The 8,682-nt window shown below is 29.8% G+C and overlaps 1 long non-coding RNA gene across 1 annotated transcript; it reads right to left on the bottom strand.

Annotated features, from left to right (window-relative positions):
- Positions 1-1,586: 1,586 nt before the first annotated feature.
- On the bottom strand, positions 1,587-7,327 carry LOC146996312 (uncharacterized). The gene is made up of 3 exons (XR_015041902.1): positions 7,267-7,327; positions 4,690-4,779; positions 1,587-1,725 (listed from the first exon to the last, which is right to left on the bottom strand). It is a non-coding gene; the product is annotated as an uncharacterized LOC146996312 (long non-coding RNA).
- Positions 7,328-8,682: the final 1,355 nt, after the last annotated feature.

An 8,682-nucleotide genomic window follows, 5' to 3' on the forward strand; every position in this document is an offset into this window, starting at 1 on the left:
TATATATTTAATATTTAGTTGTAAAAATTTGACATTATGTTAACAATTCTTTATATCATTCAAAAGGTAACTCAAGAAGCTCTTCTAAAATTCTATCTTTCTGCTCACACAATTAAAAAAAAAATCTGAAAGGCCTCAGATTTTAGCAGTCACTCAAAGAGGCTAAAAGTTTATGAATGCATAGATTATCAATACAGATGGGGCAGTGGAAATAGCAAAACATTTTATAAGATACTGACACCAGAAAGTTATATATCTTCTATATATTTGAAAAATGAAGAAATATATCATGTAATTATATAGAAATATTAAAATGTTTTCAATTAGATATATCATGAATTAAATGCATTTTAAATCAATCAGATTAAAAATTAAAAAAAGCATTGTTAAGAACTGTGTGTAATGCTTTTAAATAGCTTGGCTTGTTAGTCAATAATATATTAGATTTTAAAGGTAAATATGTTAAATTTTGCCAAATGGCAAGACTTGAATGAAAAGCGAAACAAGTTTACGACTGACGATATGAAGTCACATTTCAAAACTAATAGCCCTTTTAGATTAAAAAAAAAAGTTCTGAATATAATTTGCAATGGTTCATTGGTATTATTTTACGCAAAATTCAGTAAAATGAAATTTACCCATTGAAATCAGCACCAAATTAAACTTTGTAAATTCTAGCGCATGTTAAAGGTTGTCTCATCCAGAATTTTATTACTAACCATTCATTTCAGAGCAAAATAAAACAGTAATTGCCATTTATATGACAATCAATATCAAAAATTTAAATCTGCATTTTACGCAACATAGAAAAACTTCAAAAGATCTACTGTTTACCATGCAATTAAGGCATTTTATTCTGCAATAAACTCTACCAATTATTAATTCCATTAAGTATATTCAGTTTACTCTTTCTGCTCAATATATGCTATGTAAAATTTTCCATAAATTTATTAATTCATTTTATTTTGAGGTGAGCTTTTATTCAACTCTCAATGTCAACGAGAATGTTTAGTTCATTTTTTATTCGGTCCCAAAAGAGAAATCAAAATACGTGGATTTATGTACGTGTATTTATGAATCAAAATACATGAGAAATCACAGTGAGAAAAGCACTACCTTAAACTGTGATTATATATAACAAATGCAGTGAATTATAGTTAAAAAATAGTGAAAATATTTATATTTCTGAACTATTTCATATCTAACATTTTCAGTTTCGCATATGTGGCAATTTAAGAACTTTTTTACGTATACCAATTTTTTGAAATGTCTGCAAATTTTTGTATCTTCAAGGAAAGCTTATTCTTTCACCTTTAGTATATAAGTAATGGTAATTTATTAGATAAAATTACTTAATGGGGAATACAGAAAAATATCTAACCACTTACCTTTGTGACTTCATCTGCAGAGAGACTAAAAGCGTAGTTCAGCTAAATCTGCTATAATAAATGTTTATAATAATGCTAAATTATGCAATATCTATTAATATGACAAATTTTTGTAAAGCTATTTATTTGGATGAAAAATAAACACATTCAGAAATTTATGGCACTATATTATGATTAACAGAGGAAAAACACTTTTCAAAATTCAAAATAGTTTTTATTAATCAAATTTATCACATTTTATTTGAATTCATGAAAAACAATCTTATATCCATGTATTCTTATGTAGTATATAAGAACTCTTGATAAATTGGATCTCTGTCATTGCCTTTCACAGCACCTAAAATAAAAAAACACTCATAATTACTATATGTGAATATAATTCATAATTAAATTTAAACAAATGACTATTAGAATGCAAATTAAAGGAAGCATTTAAAATATTTTAACATTTAATACCTATAAACAGAGTAGCAATTATTTGATTTTTCGATTATAGTAAAATAAACATGGGGGATGCCTTTTAAAATTTTTTATGTCAGAAAATAAACTCAAACCACCAGCTGAACATATGAGCAGTTTTATCAATCAGCCACTGGTAGGTAACCTGGATACTGAATCAACATATAAAGTTGCCAAGATAAAGAGAGAAACAAAATTATGATAATCACATCTTACCTATTCATAAAACTATTTTAAATTTAATGTGTAGGCAAGTTCAAAAATAGTGAGAATGAATTTATTTTGTAACACAAAGTCTTGCAGGAGCAAAAAAAAAACTTGTCTCATGAGATTGGCAAGTAAAACATAATTAAATGCATCTGGTAATATTTATCTGACAACACATAAGTAATTGTTAGCTACGTGCAGAAAATAAAATCTGATCAGGGGTGTAGCTAGAGGGGGGCAGCAAGGGGAGGCATCTGTCCCCAGGCAGAGAATCCAAGGGGCGCCAAACTGATGTTAGAACATTTTAGAATTAAATGTTTTCCATCCTTGGCAAGCAGTAGGGGGCACGAAATCTTCAGTTGTCCCTGAGCGCTGAAAACCCTAGCTATGACTCTGAATCTGATCATGTTAATGCAATTTTAAACTTTTGAACTTAACCGCAGAAATTTACCAAAGAAGTACTTGTAACAGTAGTAAATGAAGATGTGGCTAATCTTTACTGTATGGTACACCTTGGTTTCTGTCTGAAAAAAAATCGCAAAGTGGTATTGGTTGTTCGTGAAATGTGGAAGCCCATTGCGTCAAATAAGTTTTTCGGTAACCCTAATGTTGATAATGTTGGCGAAAGTAGCCTTTGGGAAAAAAAAAAACTTTTTTTTTGTCAATAAAAAGGAGTTATTTCTGCAAATATTGCCAACATGTTGTGATAAATTTAGTTTTGGGCTACTTTTTTTAATAGTAAACATTTTTTACGGTCCCAGGTTTTTGGTTCTTACCATTCTTTTCAATTGCTGTGTTTGGTTTCACGGAAGTGGTATGGTCTTGTATTTTGAACATGCTATTTATTATTTTGGTGTGGGTACCATCGTTTGAGTATGTCTGAGGTGACTAAGAGATGAAAAATTTGCATAACATAAGCCTAAACATATGCATGTGAAAAAAAGGTATGTTAAAAAAATGACGTTTCATTTATTTTTTGTCTCTGTGTTTTAATTTTTGTTAGAAGATTTGTTGTTTAATGTTTTTATGTTAGGAAATATGTATTTTTGGTAACTTATTCCTCTCTGTTTGTGTATTTTTGGTTGTCTGTGTGTTAAGACAGTGGCGAATTTTTTCTGGTAACTATGATATTTTTAACTTTCTGATTTTCTTAAAGTGAAAATAGATCAATGTGTACATGGACAAAGTTAAGGCAGTGCACAATGCCCAGTTTGTGCAGTTCTCTGTTTTAATAGGTCAATGTGTACATGGACACAGAGTTTGTGTACGTCTTTGACTTCTTATTTTGGTTTTGTGTAGTGGCCACCTTGAAATTGGTGCCGATCTTGATATAAAAAAAAAGAAACGATTCGCCAAGGGTTACAGTAGAGTAAATTTTTACCAAAGATGTTCTACCATAATCACCATTTCAGTGGTTTAAACACTAGTGGGGCAGTATGCAGAGATGAAGATTTAAGTTTTGTTTACACAGCATGGTGGTTTAGGCACTCCAGCCATTACTGTGAACAAAATTATAATAAACATAGCCACAATAATTGTCTATAAATATTGATGTATAACACTGCATTAACTAATATATTTCTTATGCTAGTATATACAGAATCCTAAATCGAAGGGAAAATCAGAAGACTGTGCATGCATTTTCCTTTAACTGAAACATGGATTTGACCATACAAATCTCAGTCTTACGGGACATGCCACACTATGCAGATAGACAGTAAAAAGTGCTTGTGTTGTTTTTATTTGTTAGAGGTATGAAATAAATATACTTCTAGATTTTAATTTTTTCTTTTCTTGTTTTACATTTGGATAACCTATCAAAAAGTAAGGAATTTTGATATTATTACAATATCGGAGTTAAAATAACCATTATTGGACATGTTAAAGTAATGAAAATTTTAAATTAGGTTAAAAAGTAACCCTTAATGTGGCATATTTTTGAATTAAACTCTATCGACATTAAAAACAACAAAACGTCCCTCTTTATTAAGGACTTTAATTAACTAATTTTAAATACGGAGCTATGAATGAATTTTTTCCCTTGCATGTTATAATAACTGAAACAAAATTACTCTGATACAGTCAAAATTCCTAAATGCAAGTACATAAAATTTACTTTAGCAATTTAAAGAGATGAGACACACTGAACACATGAATAAATTTCTATCAAAGAATAATTTATTAAATTTGGCCCGTTCCATAGTAAACTTTAACCATTAGATTACATTATTACACCATGTTATCAGTTTGAAAAGCAAGTCATATGCCAGATCTTGGATGTAAAAGAAATGCACAAAATAATATACAGATTATTGAAAAATGATGTATACCAATGTTTATAGATATGATTAAATGTAACAGAAAATTTACTGTCATAACACATTTTTAAGTGAAATGTATTATTTTAACATTTTACAATATTTAAGGTATGGCATTAAATGCAACATTATGTGCCTGGATATAAGTTAGTAAATTAAAAAAAAAATAATAATAATAATCAAAGAATGAATGTCATGAAAAATTTCAAAAACAAGCAGAATTTAATTTAGAAGACCTTTAGACACGTATGATAAATAAATTTGAGAATTCTTCACCCAAAATTAAATTATAATTAACTAAAACCAGTTTGACTGACCTTCTACAAAATCCTTCAGCTGCAATTTTTTCTAGCTTGAAAACCAAATTCTTCTCCACATAGTAATAACATCTTAACCAGTTGAAATTCCTGCAGAAAGTTTGATAACAAAGTAATAGAATTAATAGAATAGAAAAATTAACACAAAAGTATAGAACATCATTTAAACTTAACATTATTACAAATTTTGGTGCTTTCTGACTATCTGCAAAGCTGTGAAAATTGGCAAAATGGTTAGTTTATGGTTCATATCTACTGCTCTGTTCACAAGTAGTAATTCAAATAAGCACTTTATAAGAAACAAGAAATTTTAGGATGCACACACACACAAATATATATATATTGGGTCAATATTCACATATTTTTCATCCAATGGAATACTATTCAGAAATAAAGATTAAATATAAAGCATGTAAATGCATATTCATAGTTTGCTATTATCGTGTGCATACTCTTGCTGTTTTAGCATAAGTTGAAGCTGTGAGGGCAGATGATAAGAAAATATCAGAATTTTTCATGTATAAGAAAAGATTGCCCTGAAAATAGTATCTCAATTGTTTAGCACTGACATTTACATAGCACATTAGAAATATATAGTAATATATGTATAATAAAAAGATAATTGCATATTATTAATTCATTTTTTTAAATGCCTAACTTTAACAATTCTTTCACATGAACATCTAAAATCCATTTTTAACTAAAGAATAAATAATAAAACCATGTAAATTTCTTATCAAGCCCATCATTTCCGAAATGTCTACTTCTGAAAGTTCCCAGCATTTCTCAATATATTATTAAATTACTAAACTAAGCATCAATGATCGTCATGTTCGCTAATGTGGCAATATCTTTTACACTTCTTTGTTACTACAAGTAACAAGTACGCTTCAATAAATCTTTAACTGTTACATGCTACTTTTGTCTAAAATTTGTACAAATAATAAAATTAAATGAGCTCTTTATAATATGCTCAAAGAAATAATTTTGTATGAAAATTTTTATGTTATATATTGGCTTGATTAATGATTTCAAAGTGCTTCCAATAATTCAAATTTCAGCTTGTGTCAAAATAAAATCTATAACACAAAGATAAGCAAGTTTTCTTATGAACAATGCATTTTAACATTATTCAATCACTGGCAATCACACAGTACTGATTGCTTCAATAAACATTACTGTAACTGTGTTATTTAAAAGGCTGTAATGTTTTAATTATTTCCTTAATTAAAACATTACAGTCTCTTCCTCCTTCTAACACCAAAAGAAAACCCAGATAAGAAATATAAAAATATCAGTAAAAATAAATTATATTATTGAATGACACTTTACATTAATTACACTTATGCATATATTATTTTATTATAAATTATTTCAAAATCAAAGAAGAGAAGGGGGAGAAACTTTAATATTGACATTTCTAAAATGATATAAACATTAATCATTTAGTACAGTTTGTTATTTCAGGCAAAAAGAATTCACTTTTCTGGATAGCATTTATATTTCCATCTCACTTTCAATGAAACATCAAGAGAAATGCATATAATTTAAACACCAGTTTATTTTATTTATCAGACAGATTATGTCAACTCGAAAAAACCTATCAGTAAAATTCGGTAGTAATAATTCTAAATGTTAGGCAACTTGCAAGATTCAACAAAAATTATCAATACTTTTATTATAATGACAATACTACAGTAACATGAACATAAAATTAAACTGCATATAACTATAAAATAAGCCAGCATATAATAATGGTGCATTTGTTTCTAAAACAATGGGCTCGATGAAAAAATACATGTATTATGGTAGCTATTCATATTCTTCAGCTTTCCTAATATTCTCATGTTCACTTTACATAACTAAAGTATCTAAAATACAATAAAAATGCAAACAATATTTATGAGAAAATGTTAAAAGCAATCATAAGCATTTGATTGAATGACCATATTTTGTCTTCCTGCAAGTCGAATCTTAAAATGATATGCAGTTTGAAAAGTGCTTAATCCTTTTATAAAATATTCAAAAAAGATTAAAAAAAGGTACCGTTCTGTTATCAGGACCGGGTTCAGAAATGTATTTATGTATGCTTGTATATTTGTATGTTTGTGTGTCTACATATACACATCTATGCACATACTTACAAACACAGGTTCATACATTTCCGATTCTGGTCCCGATAACAGAAGAGTACCCCCCAAAAAAACTTGAATTACAAACTAGATTAAGATAATGTTTCAACCATACATATTTTGGACAAAACAATGCAAAATCTTATTTTTATACAATTGTTCAAACTATTTAACATAAATTTATTGCTGCAATAAAATAATAAGAAATCTGATCACACATATTATTTTGAAACTGAATGCATAAACTAGACTAAAAAAAATTCAGTCATAAACATTTGGATAGCAGGGCAAATTAGATATTTGAAAAGACAGCCAGGCATTGAGATACACGTAATTCACGACAGAATGGTAACAATTTATAAAGCTGTGAAACATTTAACTGTCAAAATGACATAAATTCGAAAAGCAAAAAAAGTAAACATACAAGTATTGCAACTGGACTTACCTTTCATGCAACAAAAAAACTCATGGCGCAGCCATTTTGGTATTTTGGATTTCGTTTCAAATCAGACAGATGTTTACGGATTTGCGGAAGAATACGAGGAACTAGTAGTTTGCCGGATACAATGTGCAATGACGCGAAAGAATATAGTTCTGCAGAACTTCCTACATTATTCCGTAATAAACAGTACTATTTCCTAATTTTTCTTTATCTAATTAATTAATTAATAGGGAAATAGTTAAATAATGCCGAATTCATTTTTAATGAAATGTAAAATTTTCCATGTATGGGACGACCACCTTCCATCCAATATTTCTGAGAATATAAACAAATTTTGGAATCTGAGAGTATCAGTAAATAAATATATAGAATATCGCCTCTCAAACGACCACTTCTGAAAGTGACCAATAGTTCTGAGATTATAAATAAATATTGATATTAAGCATTATTTCTATAAGACGACCATCTCTATATAAGACCAAAGTTTCTAGAATCTTGGATAGTCATCAGAGATGTATCTTTACTGCGAAATTATCGCACGACTGTAATTCAATATCAATAACAGATCGCGCGATTGAAAAACATTTTCTGTCCTGTAATTAGAGGAAAAAAATTTTCCTTATGAGGTATTTCTCCCGCTCTCCTAGAGTGCCTTCGTGGTGTAATAGTTCTGCATGCTGGGCCGGTATTTCAGAGGTCCGTGGTTCGATTCCCGGCGAAGGCGGTTGCTAATTTTTCATCTCTACGGCTTCCCAAAAAATCCTAATGTCTCTACAGTGGCGCCCGAACTAAAAAGGTGTGGGATGAGGTATATCCACACCCAGGATTTAGTGATTGGATCCCCTTAAAAAAAATGTCGGCCTTTAAAAAGAGAAGTAATATAAGGTATTTCTCCCGCTTTCCTAGCGTGTCTTCGGCCCACCAGCGGCCGAGCGGTAAAGTCGCTGAACCCTGGTAGTGCGATCCGAGGTTAGAATCTCGCGAACGGGCTGGCTGCATGGGTGTTTTCGTGATTTTCCCCACGTGTAACGTGTATACGAGCCAGTTTCCCTTAGAAAGTCCTTCACGAAGACATCCCTCCCCATAGGCAGATAGCCCTAGTGTGCTTTGGTATAATTAAATACACCACCAGCACACCCAGCGTGTCTTCATGGTGTAGTGGTTCTGCACACTGGGCCGGTATTCCAGAGGTCCGTCCTTCGATTCCCGGCGAAGGGAGTTGCTAATTTTTCATGTTTCCTGCTTCCAAAAAAAGTACCTAATGTCTCTATACCCAAATTTAAAAAAAAAAAAAAAAAAAAATTCGTTTCCGTAATTAAATATATCTGTATCTAATTTTACCTATATTTGTAGTAGGGTTTGTAATCTGTAAGTAATTATACATGTAATTTATACATTTTTTATAAAAAAAATATATGT

The sequence above is a fragment of the Stegodyphus dumicola genome, chromosome 7 (assembly GCF_044657685.1).
Source record: "Stegodyphus dumicola isolate Sdum_Otavi_A_Nest chromosome 7, ASM4465768v1".
NCBI classification, from domain to species: Eukaryota; Metazoa; Arthropoda; class Arachnida; order Araneae; family Eresidae; genus Stegodyphus; species Stegodyphus dumicola.